At 44.2% G+C, this 21,595-nt stretch overlaps 1 protein-coding gene and 1 pseudogene across 2 annotated transcripts in view; one reads left to right on the top strand and one right to left on the bottom strand.

Annotated features, from left to right (window-relative positions):
* The window catches only part of Rin2 (Ras and Rab interactor 2), a 214,052-nt gene that overhangs the window by 181,794 nt on the left and 10,663 nt on the right, over positions 1–21,595 (bottom strand). The gene's annotated exons all lie outside the window — the stretch shown is intronic.
* LOC121829220 (small nucleolar RNA SNORA70) lies at positions 1,451–1,569 on the top strand (annotated as a pseudogene).

Raw genomic sequence — 21,595 nt, 5'->3', positions numbered from 1 at the left:
TCGAAGGGGTTCTCTGATCCTCAAAGACAAGTGTTTCCCCAGGATTAGCACACGGATGCTGATTCAGCTCATACCCAAGGGGGCCGAGTGGCATCTAAAGCTGGCAGCAAAACTTGGCAGCATTGCCCACGTGGTACTGGTGTTAGGCATAGGAAATACAAGTTTAAGGGTGTCATGGAATTCTGCTCATGGATGCAGAGAGAAACTGGGGCCAGACACTGTATGGCAGGGTTGGGATCCCAGAAGGAGCCTTTTGGAAGACACTGAATGAAGCCGAAGTCTAAGGTGCAATGGAGACCACAGGATATTAGAGACATCAGGACCATGGGATGCCCACTGAGTAAAGCTGCAGGCATGGAGTGGAGCTGGCTTAAGAAGGAGACTGTGTGTGTTGCAGGTGGCGGGAGCGGAGCTGGCCAAACCTTTGAAGCCCAGTTTATTGCATTATGGCCCCCAGATGCTGGATTCTGAGCTACAGGATTTGATGTTTTCCCTGCTGGATTTTGATCTGGCTTTGGTCTGGCCTTTCTTTGCTGTGCCCTGATTCCTCCCTTTTGGAATAGGAATTTTTACTCTGTGCTGTCATGTATTGGAAGCATGCAACTTGCTTTTTATTTTATAGGAGCTCATGGGTAAGAGACGTTGGACTTTTAAAGTGTTGGAATTGTTGAAGACTATGGGGACTTTTAAAGTTGCACTAAATACATTTTCTATTATAACACAATCAGGCAACTACGGGGACAAGGGATGGAAGAGTATAGCTTAAAAATGATGTGTTTGAGTATCAAGTGGACAAAGTGTAGGGTTGTGATGGTATCGTTATCTGTCAACTTGACGAAGTCTAGAATCTCCTGAGAGATGGGGGTCTCTGTGTCTGTGGAGGAATATCTTGATTGCATTAATTGAGGTGAAAAGATCCACCCACCATGGGTGTCCCCCTTTCTTGGCTGGCATCCTGGGCTGCAATGGAGAAGGTACCCAGCAGTAGCATCCACTCTCTTCTCTCTGCTTTCTGACGGTGGATGTGCCGTGACAAACTCCTTCAAGCTCTCTGCCTTGACTCCCCGCCATGATTGACTACACCCTTGAACTGTGAGCCAGAGCAAACCCTTGCTCCCTGAAGTTGCTTTTGTTGGACATTTTATCCCAGCAACAGGAAGAGAAATGAAAACAGACTCTAGCTCTGTAGCATTAGACTCCGTACTAGGAAGAGTGAAATCTTACACTCCCTGTAAAGTTACTTCTCTTTCTTGCACCTTAAGCTGTTAGATATGCTTGGTTGCTGGGAGCTACACAGTGCTGGGCTTCATCAGAAACCCTTGGGAGGGGAGCAGTTCTTAATTCTCCAACTCTGTTTTGTAAAATGGGTGATTATTTTGCATGAGATTTCATGAATCCCTTACAGTTTTCTCTCTTGTTTCACACAACTGAGGGGAACTTTCACTTTCAGTTGTAACACTAACTTAAAAAATAAAATGCTCCATGGAGACCTGGTGTGCAATGGTGGCAAACAGCAGCCTCCTTGGGCAGGTACACAGCCTGTTACCCTAAGGGACCTTCAAGACAATTTCCTGGCAGCTATTCATGTCCCTGATCTCAATGCTGGCCCCAGTCTAGGCTCCAGACAGGGAGCACCAGTGCACAGTGGCCAGGGTTCACACCCACCTGGTCATCAGGTCCATCTGTACCGAGCTGCAGAATAAAGAACGTGTGATTAAGGGCCCGCCTAGAACCAAGTTCAATTCCCCTGGCCACCAGAAGCTCCACATCTCAAAGAAGTGGAGGCTTCACTAAGTTTAAGGCAGATGGATTTGAAGGCAAGGTAGCTAAAAAGCGGCTCATTCCTGATAGCCATGGAGTCAAAAGATGTTCTCAACTGTGGTCCCCTGGGCAAGTGGCAGGCCCTGCCTCCCTGAGGGCTTCCACTATACTCTCCTATACCCCACCAAATTATGTTCAGTAGTAAATCTCACATCCAGTCTGAAAAAACAAACAGCAGTTTCACCCCTCTGTGCAATGCACTGTGAATCCCTGCATCCTCTGAGCTCTGTCCCATCCGAGGACAATGGAGACAGTCCTAACAGTCTGCCCCACAGCTTTTGCCAAAAGCCAGGGAGAGCTACAGCTTCCGAGCTACAAAACAGAAAGACAAAAGGAAAAGGACGGCGTCTAAAAATATCTCAATTCTTCTCCATGGGAAAGGTTAGTTTATGAGCTGACTCTCAGAGGGACACAATTCTTCTCAAAAACCACGTTCCCGACTGTCAGCTTCTTCGAAAAGTGTCCAAAACAAAACCCAACATGAAAAGCAGTGAAGCAAGCTGCTGTTTTTCTCTGGAATTCATTGTTATTACTTAAGGATGTATTCATCCTAAGTATCCATTGTTGTGTAATAAGACCACAAGGCTCGGTGGCTTCAAACAATACTCATTTTCTCATTGCCATGGTTTCTGAGGGTCTGGAATTCCAGAAGAATTTGGCAGAGCTGTTCTGGCTGAGAGTATCAAATGAGGCTGCGGCCAGATTGTAGCTGGAGCTGGGATCTAAGGCTGGGGGATGGGAGGAGGTGTGGCCGGGCAGCTGGCCTGGAGTAGTAGGTCATGTCTCCATGTGGTTCGGGGCTTTATCATTGGTCTCTCTGGCTAATTTAGCCTTCCCCATAGCATGGTAGCCTCAGAACAGCCTATCTGCTTAGATGATGCAGCTCACAGACCCAGGAAGAATGAAGCAGAAAGCAAAATAGGCATCACATGATCTTTTCCTTTCCAATTTATCCTCTGTGGTGATATATCGTGTACCCTAATAAACATGCCTGAGGATCAGAGGACAGAGCCAGCCACAAGATTAGACATAAAGGTCAGGCAGTGGTGGCACACACCCTTAATCCTATTGCTCAGGAGGCAGAGATCTGTCTAGATCTCTGTGGGTTCAAGGCCACACTGAAAACAGAGCCAGGCAGTGGTGGCACATACCATTAATCCTAGCACTTGAGATCTCATGCCTTTGCTTGGGAAGCACACGTGCCTTTAATCCCAGCAAGTGATGTCTTGGCAGAAAAAGGTATATAAGGTACAGGAAACAGGAACTCACTCTCTTTAGGCTGAGGATTTCTGCAAGGGTAAGAACCAGTGGTTGGCTGCTCTGCTTCTCTGATCTTTCAGCTTTCCCTCCTGATATCTGGCTCTGGGTTTTTTATTATAAGACCATCTTAGATTTGAGCAACAATCCTCAGAAATGTGGCAAAATTTCTGTCCCATTCTAGTGGATACAAGTGAGACACGAAGCCACACAAGGTTGAGGGGAATGGATACGCCTTTTTTATCATGATGGGATGGTAGCCTGGAGAGCACATAGGCTAAATGTGTGCTGCTGGCTTTTAACTTTGTTGGAAAAATACTATCTTCCTCGCAGTCTAAAGTTTAAAAAGGTTGCAAAGTGCTGCATGCAAGTACACTCTCATTTTTCTTTTCTTTTTAAATCTATTATCAGCACCATCATCACCACCACCACCACCACCACCACCACCACCACCATTATTATGTGTATTAATGTTTTGCCTGCATGTATGTCATCAGAATCAGCATCATTATTTATGTGTATGAATGTTTTGCTTGCATATATGTCTGTGCATCATGTGCATGCCTGGTACCTGCAGAGGACAGAAGAGGACCTTGGATACCCTGAAACTGGAGTTACAGATAGTTGGGGACTGCTCCTTGGGTGCTGGGAATCAAACCTGGGTTCTCTAGAAAAGCACTTAACCACTGAGTCATCTCTCCACCCTCACTTTAAAAAAAAAAAGACCGATTGACTGATTGATTGGTTGTGTGTGTGTGTGTGCCCATGCATACGCGAGTGCATGCACACTCACACATCTATGAGGCAATGAGGACATTTATGATATTTATGATGGGAAATGCTTGGACTCTTAAGCTCCTTTTTCTTCAGGCTGTAGCTCTGCTTGCATGCTCTCTATTTTCTGGGTTTGCACTGTGTTTCCTTTTCTATACCACTAGTTAGAGCGGGTGCACGCAAGGGCAGTACTTGGGTGACTAACTGGGTTTCCTGATTCAAATACGCCCTCTAGTGTTAAAATTGTGTCGTTTCTTTAGGCTGGGTCTGCTCTCGGGGCTGTCCTCTGCTGCGATTCCCTTTGTTTTCTGTAAGATCCTCAATTTTATTTCTTTTGTTGACTTTACAACATCATTAAGTCTTCAGAGACAAGTGTCCCTAGCACCCTCCATCTCTCCCAGAGCCCCCTTCCTCAAGACTGTCTTCACCTTGTACAGTAAATCTGAAGTTTGTAGAATTCTGTTTCTTAGCGAGTATGTAAGTGATTACTGTATTTGCTTTCTTATTAGGGTAATTTTTCTATACGTTTTGAGAAGAGATCTGGATCTAGGCAAAGACCATATTTCTATTCCAATTCAGAGTTTTAAATGCTAAAATAATAAAAATGCCATTTACTACATTTAACAATACAATTTCCCATCGCATGGCAGTGGCTCACAGCTTTAATCCCAGCACTTGGGAGGCAGAGCCAGGTGGATCTCTGTGAGTTCGAGGTCAGCCTGGTCTACAAAGTGAGATCCAGAACAGGAACCAAAACTACACAAAACTACACCCCCCCCCCCCAAAAAAAAAACAACAACAACAAAACAAAACAAGAATACAATTTCTCCTAACCTATTTGCTTTCATATACAGTCATTTCTTAGTTCAGTATCCTTAGGAGAGTAGGTTCCAGGACCTCACAAGTCACCCAAACTCACATTCACAATACTCTTGCATAAATGGTGCCCTGCAGCTAATCTATGCACACCCTCTTGTATAACTTACGTCACCTCTAGATGGTATAACGGACACACTACAACAACAATAATCTGTTCTAGACTGCACTATTTCTGGGGTCATGTATGTGCACATTCAATACAGACTTCTTTTCCTCAAATACTTTATTTTTTAATGTATTTTTTATTATTTTACATGTCTGGGTGTTTCACCTGCATGTATGTCTCTGCCAACCCTGCAGAGGCCAGGAGAGGGTGCTGGATCCCCTGGAACTGGAGTTGCAGATTGTTCTGAACTGCCATGTGGGTGCTGGAAATCAAATCCCAGCCCACTTTGAGGGCAGCTCCTGCTCTTAACCACTGAGCCACATCTCCCCCATCAAATATTTTCTATGCAGAGTTATTCAGATTTTTGGATCCAAGCAAAACCAGCCAGTATGGAGTGTCAACTGTACATGAATATATATATATATATATATATATATATATATATATATATATATATATATATATATATATAATGTTCTAAATAAGTAACTTTTTATAATAACACTCACTTGTATGTATACAACTATTTAAATTCCATTATGACTACTAAAACATATTTAAAGCCAAAATTCATTAATTTCATCAGCCATTGCCAAGACAGAGAACCCTCCTATCCCAAACGTGGCATGCCCTTGAAGGCATCTTATTTCTGGAATGAAATAAAAGGTTACAGAGATATCAGGAGCACCACATCTGGTTTTCAAGCTGTCTTGTGGATAGGAGACATTTGCAGAGTTTGAGCAAAGCTGTCTGGGATCATATGGTTCAGACACAGGACAGCATGTCAGTCACTGTATTAACCTGGAGCCTCAGCCCTGGAGAAAACGATGGCGATGTGCCTGGGCCCTATCTTTAGCACCAACCCACCGACTCTGCTTCACACTGCCAGAATCTGCATTGTTTGACCCTCTTCCAGTGGGCCTGAAGTACTAGGCATCAATCCCTCCAACCCCTGATAGCCTGCACCCTGTGACTGAGGGGAGATGGCCTATGAAGACCAGCTCCACACTCTCTCGTCCTTAAATGAGAAGGATGTGGTCCATGTGAGGCACAATATACTCCATGCCTCTGTTTCCCTCTCCTCTCACATCCGCATCTCCATGGGGTTCTGGAGACCATCCCAAGTAAACAACTTCCAATTATCCTTGTTCTGGTTTGCTTCTAGAGGGAACTTGGATAAAGATAGCTGACAGCTCCCCATCTGGGCCCTTGCTTCTAGCCTCCTAGAACCTTACTTGGACTGGAATCCTTAAGGTCGGGGATAGAAAGACAGACCCCAAGCTGGGAGCCCATCCAAACAGGGCAAGAATAAGGTGAGGCTTTGGATGTGAAGCCCAAAGACGCAGGGGCTCAAGGAAGGCCCCGAGACAGTCCTGGTGGAGAACGTCTGAGTACAATGGTCATGACTGAAAGGTACTCAGGTAGATGTGAGGAAAGGGACTCTGCAGTCTGTGACAAAAACTTGAGTCCAAGCAGGGTGTTGCAGGCTGTTTGAGCCCTGTCCTGAAGCACGGCCCCTAGTGAGGTAGCAGGTAGCTGTTACATCTGCCTATCACCTTGAGGTACCTGCCCCTGGGGCATGGCCGCTGGGGAACCCTTAAGAGCTGTGGGATGCACTACACTTCTCATGGTTTTGGATGCTGGTACAGACCAGGGCAGAGCCCGCCAGCGAACCATGTTGGACCGTGCCTCACCCTTCCAGGATCCTGTGACAAATTCTTTTATTCTGTCTTATAAATTAACCCCCAAATAAATTCCTTTGCTCATTAAGCAGGCTCCATGGATTGCTAGTGATTTTATCCCAATAGTGGCGCATGCTTTTAATCCCAGCACTCAAGAGGCTGAGGCAGGCGGATCTCTGAGTTTGATGCCAGCCTGGTCTCCAGAGTGAGTTCCAGGAGAGTCATGGATACACAGAGAAACCCTGTCTGGAAAAACAAAACAACAAAACAAAAAAGCTTGAGTACAGTATCTTCTCTGGTAATGCATATTGAATGCATTGAAAGGTAACAGATTTAGTTTGAGAAAATCACATTATTGGGAACCCTGTTTAGTATGGACGATGTTTGTCAGTTACAACTCGAATGCCATCTGTTGTGTTCTCATGTGACAGAATGAACAATGGCACCAGGATAAGTGGGGGCTGTATTCTACAGAAGTTCCTTTTGTTGTTACTTCGAGTGACTCAGAGAGCTGTGGACACTACCATCTTGAAAAGGAGCCTGTTGTTTAAAACTGATGTACACTGGGGGCCTCACGACAGGGAATAACAACAAGTTAGGGAGCCTGGAGACAACTTGCCACATCCCCAGGCAGAAGACAGCATGGTAGGCTATCATGGAGGGGAAGATGGCTGGATACAGACATCATGAGGAGGTAAAGTAGCAGGAGAGAGGGGCATCTCAGGGGAGTGAGGGGTACAACAGGTAGTAGCCCAGTCTTCGGAGCCTAATGCTGAGCCCATCAACCCAAGATAATGGCAAAGTCTTGAGAGTCAAGAGTCTGAGGTCAACAGGTGCCATCTTCTGGTGCCACCTATTGGACATGTAGTTTACTGCCATTGAGACTGAACTCCAAAGCTGCACTAGAGTACTTGACTTCTGAACCATCAGCCCTCCGGCTGGCTCTTGGATGGATGCTGAGTGAGTTTTGAAAGCAGGGGCATCTGTCCTTCTGTACAGGTCTCCGCACTTTGTCTTACTCCAAATGCTCTCGGAAGCCATCTCCTGACTGGAACACCGGCCACCCCAAAGTGTCTGTACTGGGAGGCGTGAGAACCCGCCCAGTGCACAGACTACAAAGCTATCTGTGGCCAGTAAAGGCTCTCGGTATACAAAGGGAAGTCTCAAAAGGGTAGACAGCTCTGGGGACACCTGGCCCTTGATGGTCTGGCTCAGCACCAGCCCAGACAGTGTGAAAGACAAGAGTCTCTGACTTCAACAGACTCCAATTTCACACAGCCCAGAAATATTCATTTCCTCATTGCATGTCCCTTTTTGATTGCTTACTTTTAGAAGTATTTTGACTATTTCTGTTTGTGTGTATGTGTGTTATGTGCATGTACACATGCACACTTATGTGTGTGAGTGCAGACGTGCAAGTGCCATAGCACACAGATGAAGGTCAGAGGACAATGTCAAGTGTCAATTGTCACCTTGTACTTGTTTAAGATAGAGATTCTTTCTTCTCACTACTGCATACTACAGGCTAGCTGAAAACTAAACCACAAGCCACAGAATGAAAGAAAAGACCCAAATTATAAAATTAGAAATGAAAAAGAAGCCATAGCAATACATACCAACAAAACCCAGAGGCTCTTAGGAACAGCGGGGAATTGTTCCAAATTATTCCAAAAACTAGATGTGGATCAACTCCCAGACACATAACCTAGCCAAATTAAACAATAGAGAGATAAGGCAAACAGATCCATGATCAGGAGAATGAAGCAACAATAATCTCCCAACAAAGGAAAGAGCAGGCCTGGGGGATTCACCATAAAATTCTATCAGACATTTGAAGAAGAACAAAAAACCTCCATAACCAGAAGGGAATATGACCAAACTCCTTCAATACCATAAAGCTAGTATTTTCCTTATACCCAAACCAGAGAAGGACACAACAACAAAAAAGAAAACCATAGGCCAATTTAGCTAGTGAGCGCAAATGCAAAAACTCTCGGTCAAATATTTGCAAACTGAATTCAGTAAACCTTTAAAAGATTATTCTCCATGGTCACCTTTGGTTCAGTCCCAAGGTGCAAAGTTTGACTTACCCAAATTAATAAGTGAAAGATGTCACTTGAATAGACCCAGAGACAGAAAAGCACATGATGGCCTCAAAGGATGCAGCAAAGGACTATGACAAAGTTCAGTATTCCTTCATACTAAAATGCCTAGGAAAAACTAGGAACAGAAATAATCTAGATTAACACAATAAGGCTCTAGCCAACATCATTCTACGTGGGGAAAGCACTTCCTCTAAAATCAAGACTGAGACAACTTTGTCCATTCTCCTCTCTCTTACTCAACATCGTGTCTCAGGGTTTGGGGTTGTTGTTTTGTTTGAGGGTAATTTCTGGCATTTTGTTTGGTTGGTTGGTTTTTTGTTTTTGTTTCAAGACAGGGTTTCTCTGTGTAACAGTCCTGGCTATCCTGGAACTCGCTTTGTAGACCAGGCTGGCCTCGAACTCATAGAGATCCACCTGCTTCTGTGCTGGGATTAAGGGCATGTAGCACCACCACCCATTGTGTTTCAGGTTTTAACAAGAGCGATAAGACAATAGAAAGATATAGAAGAGGTAGAAACAGAAAAAGAAGTCAAATTATGCCTATTTAAAGACAATGTGGTTCTATACTTAAAGAACCCTACCCATTTGACCAGAAAATTCTTTTTTTTTTTTTGGTTTTTTAAGACAGGGTTTCTCTGTGTAGCTTTGCACCTTTCCTGGAACTCACTTGGTAGCCCAGGCTGGCCTCGAACTCACAGAGATCCGCCTGCCTCTGCCTCCCAAGTGCTGGGATTAAAGGCGTGCACCACCACCGCCCGGCTTGACCAGAAAATTCTTAAACCTGATATATACTTTCAGCAAAGTATCAGGATACAAAACCAACACATTAAATTCCCAAAAACAGAAGCAGTTACCCAGTGGGTATAGCAGCCCACCCACAAGCCCAGAGCTCAGAAGGCAGAAACAATCTGGCTAACTACACTAGTCTTTTCAGCTGAAAACCCCTATGCAATGAATATGATCGAATGTGGTTAAGGAAGGCTCTTAATGTCAACCTTGGCCTCCATACACATACATGTGACCTGCACACATATGTACATGCCTGCATACCATACATGGAAGACTTTTTTTCAAATCAGTAGCTTTTTTACATACCAATAATGAACTTACTGAGAACAAAGTCAGAGAAAAATTTCATTTATAAAACTAAATATAAAAATAAAATGACTAGGAATAAATTTAACCAAGGAGGTAAAAATACTTCCACAATGAAAACTGTAAAATATGGAAGAAGAAAAATTAGGAGGCCATTAGAAGAAGAAAAGACCCCTTTTGTCATGAATCAGCAGGATTAGTTTTGTGAAAATGGCTATTACCAAAAGCAATGCCCACATCCAATGCATCCCCTTCAAAATCCCAATGTCATTGATCACAACACTAGACAGAGCAGTCCTAAAGTGGATACGGGCACATGAGAGCCCCTGAATAGAAACCCTGCCCAGAAATCAATTCAAAATGGCTCAAAGAGCTTCATGTAAGATCTAAAATGCTGAAATTGCTAGTGGAAAACACAGTCTAACACTGTAAGATAGAGGCACAGGCAAGGGTTCCCTGAGCACTCTAACAGCTTAAAAATAATAACGAGATTTGACCAATGGCATTACTTGAAATTAAAAGGCTTTTGTATAGTAAAGGCAATCATGGCCAGGTGTGGTGGTACATTGCCTTTAATCCCAGTACTCAGGAGGCAGAGACAGCAGTGAGTTTCAGGCCATCCCGATCTGTATAGTGAATTCTAGGACTGCATAGAAAGAGAGACCTTATCTCAAAAAAAAAAAAAAAAAAAAAAATGCTGCTATACAGCAAAGGCAAACAATCAGTAGAGAGTAAAGAGATCACCTAGGGGAACATCTTTGTCAACTACATATCAGATAGGGGATTAATATCTAGAACATATAGAGAACTTTCATAGTCAGGCATGCTACTGCATGCCTTTAATCTTAGCACTAGGGAGGCAGAAGCAGGTGGATATCTGTGAGTTCAATGCCAATCTGGTCTATATAGTGAGTTCCAGGACAGTCAGGGTTATGTAGAGAGACCCTGTCTTGAAAAAAGACAATCAAAACTCCAAAAATGAAAGCTCAAAAAAAAAAAAAACATCCAGTCAATAAATGGAAAAAAAAAAATCTATTGAACAGATAGTTTTCAAAAGAAGAACTACAGATGCCCAGTATCCTTAGCCATTGGGGAAATTCACATTTGATCTATACTGACATTCCATTCTATCTCAGTTAAAATGGCTACATCAAGAAAACAAATAACAACAGATGCTGCTGAGCATGTGAGCAAAGAGAAACCTTGATGCACGGCTTGATGCACGGCTGGTGGGAATGTAAACTTGTGCTGCCTCTGTGGAAACCAACATAGAAATTCTGAGGCGAGAGAATGAGGATCAGGAGAGCCTCAGGTAAGGGCCACAAAACCGGCCTATTGCAGAAACCACGTAGCCCTGGGGAAGACAGGAAACCACAGGGTGTCTGAAGGTGACCTATGATTTGCCATAATGATAAACGGTACACAGTTGGGTGGAGATGCAGGACGTGATGCAGGATGCTGTATCTAGAACAACACGTAACAGAGTGTACGCAATAAAGCTCGTGCTATGAAAATGAGCCAGAAACATGCACCCTGGTGACATAAAAACCCCATCTTTTGTGCCACCACATCCGCAGAGCCCTCCTCCACCCAGAGTCCTTCTTCAATAATGACAGTCTCTGGCTCGGCTACAACCGTGTGTCTCTACTCACTTCCTTGTTTAGGGTCACAAGAACCTGGAATCCCTTCAGAGGTGCACTCTGGACCCCAGTGTGGCAGGGAAGAGTAAGAACTGTAGATTGATATGTTAAGATGAACATATGGAAGGTGGCAGAGAAAGTCTGGCAATCTCTTCCCCACCTGGGCTTCAGAGGACAAACGGAGCATGCTCAGGTCAGTTAAAGGCTAGAAGCCCTTCCCTCCCTGGGCCTCCCCTAAGGAACAGAAAATACACAAGGAAAGCCTGGGCTCAACAAACAGGAGAGACTGGTGCCTTAGAAATGTCCCATAAAGGGCTCTGCACCCTGTGGCCCAGCTCTTGGAGGCTGTCCCTTCAGCTCACCAGCATAATCATACTCTCTGGACTACTTTTCTTTTATCAAAACTGGGTCTCACTATGTAATGACTGTCCTGGAACTCACTATATAGACCAGGGTGGCCTTGATCTCACAAACATCGACCTGCCTCTGCCTCCCTCCAGTGTGCTGGGATTCAAGGCGTGTGCCACCAAGCCCGGCAATGTTTTCCCTTTTTTAATAAATTCTATTTCTAACCATGTATCCCTAGTGCAAACCTTTGTCTGGGGACCCTAAGCAAGCTTTGCCTTCTCTTTATCTCTTCTTCAGATTCTGGGTAAAAGCCAAACATGCCTCCCTGGAGGCTGGTCTTCCTCACTGTCTTTCTGAAGCCCCGATCCCGTCCTATGATAGAGGTGTTTGCTGAATGTGCTGACTTTCTTATACTCAAAAGGCAGGACTCTCTTCTTCTCCTTTGTCAACCTCCCCCAAAGCTGCCAAGGTTCACAACTCTCCTGTCCTGTTGTTTTTCTTTTAAACTCTAATAAAACTGTCCTTAAATTCTTGCCAAGTCCATTGTAAATTTCTTTTATCAATGAGTCTAAGAACTCAGAATGGAACTTTGGATTCCCTGGTAACACTGATATCTGTTCCTCTCAAATTGAAAAATAAAACTACCATTTGATACAGCTATCCCTCTTGGGTATGTACCTGAAGGACTCTTAAGTCAGCATTCCACAGAGATCAACAGAGATGCTTGTACATCCATGGCTATTGCAGCATGATTCATACCAGTCAAGACACGGAACCAGTCTTTAGTTGCTAATTAATGGATAAGTGGATAAGGAAAATGTGGTATATACAGGCAGTGGAGTTTGTCCATCCTATAAAGAACAATGAAATTATATCATTTGCAGATAGAACTGGAGATCATGATAAGTGAAATAAACCATGCCCTCAGAAAGACAAGTAAGATTTCTCTAACATATTGAATTTGATACACACACACACACACACACACACACACACACACACACACACACACACACACAGGCACTTGGAAAACAGTTCAGTCAGTATAGTGCTTGCTGCATAATATGAGGATCCAAGTTTTATCACCAGCACCTATGGGGAAAAGCTGGGCATGGTGGTACATGCTGAGGAAGAAGGAAGATGAGGATTCCTGGGGCTTTGATGGCCAGCCAGTCAAGCCTAATTGGTGAACCCCAGATTCCAGTCAGAGAAATTGTCTCAAAAAAAAAAACATGGACGGCTTCAGAGGAACAGCACCTGAGGTTGACCTTTGGCTTCCATGTGAATGCCACACATACATCCCTGCATATGCACACAAATAAGTGAATGCACACACACACACACACACACACACACACACACACACACATCCCTGCATATGCACACAAATAAGTGAATGCACACATACACAGGATATCAAAATAGAAGGGAGATTATGTTGGGCAGGGGAAGAGGACTAAAGGGACAAAGGACAGGGGAGTAAAAGAGGGTAACAGAGGAAAGACATGCATATGATATGTTTTCTCTTATGCAGAGTCTGAACTTTAAAATAGAATATGTACATATACACATAGAGGTATGTATACATACATGTGGTGTGTGTGTGTGTGTGTGTGTGTGTGTGTGTGTGTGTGTGTGTGTGTAGAGGGCTCAGCAGCTTAGAGTGCTTGCTTCTCTTTCAGAGGACTAGATTTCAGTTCCAAGCTACTCACTCACAGAGATCTGCTTCCCACATGCTGGACTAAGACTAAGGCCGTGTGCCACCAACCCTGGGAAAGTGTGTCTTCTTCATCCGAAGACTTTAGCTTTCCTGTCCAAGTGTTACAGTAGCTTTGGCCAGGGCTCCGTGGAGGCCCTTCAGGAAAACCTACTTTTCTGGCCTGAGTGGGGAACTATAAAAATTAATCCAGCCAGCAGGTGGTGGTGCATACCTTTAATCCCAGCACTCGGGAGGCAGAGGCAGGTGGATCTCTGTGAGTTCGAGGCCAGCCTGGGCTACAGAGTGAGTTCCAGGAAAGGCTCCAAAGCTACACAGAGAAACCCTGTCTCAAAAAAAAAAAAAAAAAAAAATTAATCCAGTGAGTTAGGCTAATAATATCCTAGCCAAAGGACCCCTCTTTCCCTCCAGGGTGAGTTCACCGTAAGCCATTCTAAATTGACAGGAAAAATCAGCCCTTTAATAAGATGACTCACTTTTCCTTCCGGGATTCCTAACCCCTTGGGCAGTAGCCTACACAGACACAGTCTTGCAGACCCTTGAGTCTGCTGCTGCCCTGAACTGCTCAGAAAAGCATCCTTTTGCTTTCTCTTTCTGTCTCTCCTCTAAGAACGCCTTCTCAACACTGTGGCTTCACTCTTTCTCTGAAGCGTCCCTCCTCACCGGTGGTTGCTCGTCCACCATGTGCTGACCCCCCATGTCTACTTCATGCTTTTTCTCTTTTTCTCATCTAGTTCCTTTGGGGCAGCTGCTGAGATTAAAGCTTACCTACTTCAGGGTTTTTCTTTTAAACACTAATAAAATTGTCCTTAAATTTCCTTTTGAGTCTATTCTTAAATTCTTTGATTAACAAGACTAAGAAGCAGAAAGGGAAACATCTATTTCCCCAGTTAGCATGTGTTGACTCTGGTGACCCCCAACCCCCACCCCAATTCCTATCCAGAAATACAAGCCAATAAGATGCATTCAGGTAGCCCACAAACAAAAGGCATGCTCTCTGCTCCCCCTGCAAATGCAGCTTCCATAACAGTATTTGCCTTTCTAGGATTTTCCATATTTTCAGAGAGAAATCACACTCCAGTAAGACTGTGAGTAACTTCTCAAAATTCAATTAAACTGCATTTGCTCCTAGGAGTGTGAAATGTGATGATAACTAATCCAAAAGTAAAGCTGGGAATGTCAAAAGGAAAGGCCTGGTTCCACTTGAGCATTCTGTTTGTTTATTCACAGTAACCTTTGGATTTTAAATTTATATAGAATGAAAATACAAGAAAATTCAAGAGTTCATGTGAATAAGAAGTCGTCTATAAAGTAGATACAGTCTCAACCAGAAACTAATACAAAGTTTGCAGAAAAAAAAATAAGAGTGTCTATTTTGCTCTGAGGAAAAAGGGCCAGTTAACTTGAAGGTGTAGCTTTAAATACTCTTTCACAGAACCCGAAGCTAGGTGAGCTCAGACCTAATCAATACATTCTCAAGGCCTGTTAAATCCCTTGATGAGGCTAAACAGTAACTGGAGTGCGGAGTTTTTAACCTGTGGTGCTGAGACGGGTAGGAAATATGAGGGAGAATACAGAGACCTCCAGCTTCTTCTAAAAGAGAGACTTAAGGCTAGCCTCCACCACCACCACCACCACCACCACCACCACCACCACCACCACCACCACCACCACCACCCCACCACCACCCCACCACCACCCCACCACCAGGCCTCCCTGAATCAGAATCCAGGCTCTCATTTTTCGGAGGCCAACAGGGCAAGTGGCAGGAAGCCGAAGCCGAAGGCTGGTGGGGCAAGGATAAAAGGGATTCCTCGGGATGGAATGGGATCTCCAGGATCTCCCCTCCCCCACACCCTCCCTCTGAGCTTGGGGCCCTTTAACAACAATCCACCAGCCACTGAGAACAGAGACAAAGGTCAGGATAAAAACTTCCCTTCCCTGATAGACAAACTCCCAAAGGACCCCCCACTTCTCATCCTTTCATCTATTGCAAGCATTCCTTCATTATCGGAGGGGCTACATTCCCGGACTCCCAGTGAATTCCTGAAACCACAGGCAACCTCAAATCCTTATAGTCTGAAGTTTTTTACACACGCGAAGGGATTAAGTGGTGTCACCTCAAAATAGGTCAAATTGGTATTTGAAGCTAAAATGATTAAGGAACTGTGACTTCAGAAAGGGCCATCTGGGCTGTCCTTTCCTATGTACAGCAAATCATGAAGAATCTTTGGGGAGGAATGTCCTCCCTTATGCCAAGGCAGGAAAGCAGCCTTTAGTTTGGACTTCACTCTCTCATGAAGGTCCCTGTATACATTTACAATTAAGAAAGGCCACATGTTTTCTCTTGTAAATCAGCTCTTGAAGTAATTAGGTTCCCAGACCCAGTTCAAGAACCCACATACGAACTAGGGGCAGCTCGGACAACCTTTATCTCCTCTTTACCTAATAAAAGTCAATTTATCTATGAGGCCCAGCAAGAGCTTACCAACAATGACGAATGATAACACAGAACACTATGACTTACTGAGAAAGCTCAATGACTCTAATGACCAAGAAGGCTTCCAGGGGACTAATTGGTAGATACTGAACGCAGCATGGACACATAAGACAAAGGGGTGATTTGTGTTCACGTAGGACAGAACAAGGTATATGACATTTCAGAAGTAAAAACTTATGGACTGTGTCTGGAATTTTCCACATAGCATTCTTAGATTGTAGGTAACTAAACATTGTACAAAATGAAATCATACCCAAGAGGAAACTCCTGTAGCTGTAGAGAAGCGAACAGTAGACATTAGGGCTGAGAATGTCTGGAAATGTCTCCAAGAAGCTCTAAACATTGCAAAAACTATTATTATTTCTATTTCCGTGGGAAACCTTAGAGCTGGCTTTCCTGAGTATTCCCCTAAAGTTGCACCTGGGGTAGAGCTGGAGGGTTGGTCAGCCCTTGGGGGATGCAACTCCTGAATGAGGAGTCTCACATGTAGATGACCAAGGGATGGAGGTGTTTCTTAACCACTTCTACAAACACCATGGCTCGGCACTTAGGTAGTGAGGCTCTGCCAGTGGATAGACCTGGGCCCTGGGCCCTGTTCCACCTCCAGCTAATATGACAAGATGCCTCGTCTCCAGACCTCGGTTTTCACAGTGTGGAATGGTACAGAACACCCATCTTAAAAGGGAAGATTTAATAAGATAAATAAAAAACAAAAAACACAGACACACAGACACACAGACACACAGACACACACACACACACACACACACACACACACACGAGCATGCATGCTCAATGTGGTTCTTATGATGAGCACTTGTGATCTTGTTTCTGTATACTACCTATAATCTTTTGCAAAAAAAAAAAAAAAATCAAGTGATGTCCTCGGTTACAGATTAGAAGGCAGGTTTACCTGCACCAGGTTCAGAAACCCTCCCTGTTATAGACAACGGGATGCTTATGTTCAAAATCACAAATTCAAAGTAGATTTCGTTTGGGGGGTGAAAAGACAGGTTAGGGGCACCTGCTGCTGTGGCAGAAGATCCAGATTCAATTCCCAGCACCCACGTGGCAGCTCACACCCATCTGTAACTCCAGTTCCAAGGAATCCCAAGCCCTCTTCTGACCCCCAAGAGCACTAGGAATGCAGGTGGTACACTTAGATACATATGGGCAAAACACTCTAATGTATGAAATAAATAAAAATCTAAAGAAAATAATAAATCATGACATAGAAGATTTTTTAAATATAATGTATTTTTATTGTATTTGCATTGACTGTGTGAGGGTGTCAGATCTTGGAGTTGCAGACAATTGTGATATGCCATGTGGGAGCTAACACTTGAGCCCAGGTCCTCTGGAAGAATAGTCAGTGCTCTTAACCACTGAGCCATCTCTCCTGCCCCAAAGTTGTTCTTGTTTTTTAAGTAGGCTCTGTTTTCAGGAAAACTAGGCAGTTAAAGAGAATGAACCAGCAGCCAACCTTTAAACTGCAATGTGTCCGAGGACTTTGGATGCCATGTTTAGAAAAATAAAATTCTGCATTCACTGCCACACTGCTAGCCCTAGGCCAGCATCAACTTCCCCTGGCTTTCTATGGAAACTGCTAACCATGCAGGTGTAGCCCAAAGCTCCCATTTAAGCTCCAGATCTTTCTAGACAGACTATTTGGCAACTCCTCTTGGGCTCTTATACGGCCATCAAACCTAACACATACAAAATGGAAGATTTCACTGACACACATTGTTCCTTCCTGATTTGGCAACACAGCACCTCCATTGATACAGGAGGTCATGAGAAATCTCCCTCTTGCACACTCTTCACACCAAACTTATCATGGTCCAGCCCCACAACAATCTCAGTCTTTCCCATCTGTTGCTGAGGCCACTCTCTTGCCACTGAAATCCTGTCTGTAATCAGCAAGCAGCGAGATCTTCGAAATACTATATCCTGCTATAGCATCCCCCAAGGGCTTGTAGAGCAATAGCCGTGGAAACTCAGGAAACACGTAACCATTCAACATAGTTGAACCAACCTTGTTGGCATTCCACAGCAATTGGATGGTTAAGCAACTGGATTTCACTTCCTTCTGTCTTCTTCTAGAGTTGGAACTATTTTATAGGCATTTTTGATCCCTTCACGTGTTGCTGAGAGGGGAGAACCATGGCTTTTCCTGATGGGAAAAAGTCCCCTGTATTTCCGCAATCTTTTGCTCTTCATCTCTCCCCCACTTCTCTAGCTGCACAAAATTACACGTTTTATCATAGGCTACTTGAAGAACAAGAAAATATGCCCAGTCAACAGTCTTAATCTGGCTGTTCTTGGAAAAAGACATCAGGGTTGGATTGGATTAGGCACCTTATGTGATTCCAGGATCCTGGTCTCAAGCAATCCCAAGACTCTTTCCTGCTCTAAGAAACTGAGGCTTGGCTACCTGAGAGTGGGAACAAAGAAGATTGATATTCAAGTCGCTCTTTTTGTACCATATTCCGTACAGTCTGTATTTGGATGCTGGGGCTCTTTTCTTAATACGTCTCTAGAGGCACAGGTCTCCAGACGCTGCCTTTGATAGCTGCGTGGCAGCCACCTAGGGAAGTCATTTCATGGGATGAACTTCAGGATTCAAATGAAGGTCAGGGAATTGGGCTGGTCAGGAGCACATCAAGGGTGTAACAAGAAGTTATGAACCAGCTAAAACTACCCCCTTTGTGCTGATCACATTTTATAGTTTAATTTTACAAATCAACACTGAGTTATTTCTTATTTTCATTATCACAGTCTATGGTATGATTTGATATGAATGATCATTATCAGAGTCTCTGTATTAGTAGGAATTTTGAAATTCGGCTGACCTCCCAGACAGTCATTTGCCCTCTAGTATAGCTGAAGCCTTTAGCAAAGATAAGTGGTAACGTCTCGGGGGACATTAACCTGAGCCAGAGAAGTGTCATTAAGAGGCAGATATGGAAACCAGCCACCAGTTTAATGAGCAGCCTGTCACAAGATCAAGAACCACCCACATTGTTTGTCCATTAAAGACAGGGACGGTACAACAAAAGACCACCAACTGAACGTGCGAAATGTCTTGTCTTACAGTTCTAGAGCAGAGAAGTTAGATGTCGGGATGCCAGCAAGGTCACACTTGTCTAAAGATGCCAGGGAAGAATGGGTTCCTGTCGTGTCTCCCAGATTCTGGTAGCCACAGTTTTATGTACATATAAATACACTTTGTGTGTGTGTGTGTGTGTGTGTGTGTGTGTGTGTGTGTGTGTGTGTGTGCGTGTATACACACAAAGAGATATTCTACAGATATGAAAGCCATTGCTAAGAGCAGAGAGACAGGCGAGAGTTGAATTGTAGGCCTACTTTCTTAAACTTTTCCATTGTAAACAAGTTTCTCTACCTTTCCATGCCTGGATTTCTACAACAACTTGAGAAAAGGGGAAAATAGAACTATTTCACGAGTTCCATAGGGATGACACATGAGGTCGCCACTTCGTGGGTTTGTTAGCATGCTGAAATGAGGCCATCAGGGGAGAAGGCCCGAGGAGAGAGGCCAGTTCATGCAGTCAGTAAGTACCCTCAACTGCTGCAACTACTACCTGGGATCATGAAGTGCTCCTCAGCGGCACATCTATCTCATTTGAAGTGTCATGTGAACCTGCATGGCTCCAAGCTCAGCTTTATGCCCTACAACCCTGGCCTTCACACAGGGCTCAGAGTTTAAAAGGGATCCCACTGGGGGGGCGTGGGGGGGTCCTCATTAGAAAACCTAATGAGGTGAGACTCAAAACAACTGAGGGTTAACAGCAAGGAAGGCCTGGGTGAGCCTGACAGGTCGTTCCAGGCAGAGCATTCGGCCTGGAGCAGGGCTCCAAAGGATGGATGGAAAGGACTTGGAGGCAGCTGGGCACAGACCTTCCCGTGAAGAGCTGTGGTGGAAACTGAAGCTGAGAAAAGAGGTGAGAGATGGATGCTGTGCCAAAAGAAGTTTCTGTAAAGATGGATGATATTAAATTGTGATTGTTCCTGACTAGAGAAGGTGAGGGATTTGTGATTCAGGAAATCGAATGACAATTGCTGCAGGAAAGTCCTTGACCCTAGACAGGAACACCAACTTCCCATCCACTGAGAAAGGAGGGAGGCAGAGCATAAGTATGCATGCAAATCAGAGACAGTCCTATAATGGTGGGAGTGACTGATGGTCCTCTAAATCAGTGGTTCTCAACCTTCCTAATGCTACAACCCTTTAATATACTTCCTCATGTTGTGGTAACCCCAATGATAATATCTGGTTGCTACTTTATAACTGGGATTTTTTGCTACAGTTATGAATCCTAATGTAAATATCTGATATGCAGGATATCTGATATGGGACTCCAAAGGGGTCAAGACCCACAGGTTGAGAACCAATGCCCTAAGTGAATTTTTGTTGCTCAACAAAATGAGAGTGGAGAGGGCGAAAGGCAACAGGTGTTTGAGCAAGAGGAGTCAGGGTAAAATAATGACAACCCTGAAGGTGAGCGGCACCACTCCGTGTGGGGGTCCAGGACTGCATGTGAAAGAGAAAGGTGGCTGAATGTCAGTATTTGTCTCGTTCTGCTTCCTACTGATGGACCGATCACTTCCTGACCCTTGTCATGATGCATCCGCTGGAACAGATCCTTGTCATGATGTGTCCCCGGAAACTGTGAGCCAAATAACCCTTCCTTCCTTCCTTAAGCACCTTTCGTAGGGTATTTGGTGGTACCAGGAACGTAACTAACACAGTCTGTGAAGATTCTGAAACAAAATTGTATCATAGTTTTGGCAATTTTCCCAGTACACACACATACCAGTTTCCTCAGACAAGCAGGAGGGCACAACTTCAGTCCCAGAACTCACTCGGAACAGAGGCAGGTGTATGAGTTCCAGGCCAGTTTGGTCTGCATAATGACATCCTGTCTCAAAAAAACAAAAACAAAACAAGCAGTTTCCTCAAAGGCAGTTATGTTAAATTATGATAACATTTAACCATATAGCTGATTATATACTTATGCTATCTTCAGTTAGTAAAGTTTAAAAACTTTTATTTCTGCTTCTGAAATGATTGCTTAATTAAGTAATCAAGGGCCTATGGACTTAGCTCTGGGGGAGAGCACTTAATATGTATGAAGTCCTAGATTCAATGCTCAGTGCAAAAAAAGCCCCTCAATAAATGAAAACATCATAGCCCAGTGTGATGGCACGCACTGGTAATCCCAGCACTCAGGAAGCTGAGGCAGGAGGATTAGGAGTCCAAGGCCAGCCTGCATGCTACATAGCAAGACCCTATCTCAAACAAACAACCATATCAAAAACAAACATAACAGTCTTGAAGTTGTGAGTGCAGCTCAGTAACAGGACGTACCCTGAGCAGACACAAAGCCCTGGGTTCTGTTCCCAGCACTTCCCCTAACATCATAATTCCCGAGAAATATGAAGCGTTAGGGTCTAGTCAGACTCTTTCTGGGAGACCTGAGTGCACTTTTCCTGGAAGCTTTTTATACTTTCACTGTACTGTCTTTCACGGAAAAAAATAAATAATCCTCCAGGAAGATTCCAATCAATTGTAGGCTGTGGGGAAACCGTAGCTAAAACATCATCCCATCCTCCTGGGCTCTCAACACTCTCTCCTTGTAGTTGCTAGTTT

Source organism: Peromyscus maniculatus, chromosome 4, assembly GCF_049852395.1.
Source record: "Peromyscus maniculatus bairdii isolate BWxNUB_F1_BW_parent chromosome 4, HU_Pman_BW_mat_3.1, whole genome shotgun sequence".
NCBI lineage: Eukaryota > Metazoa > Chordata > Mammalia > Rodentia > Cricetidae > Peromyscus > Peromyscus maniculatus.
This window is presented reverse-complemented; position numbering and strand designations above follow the sequence as displayed.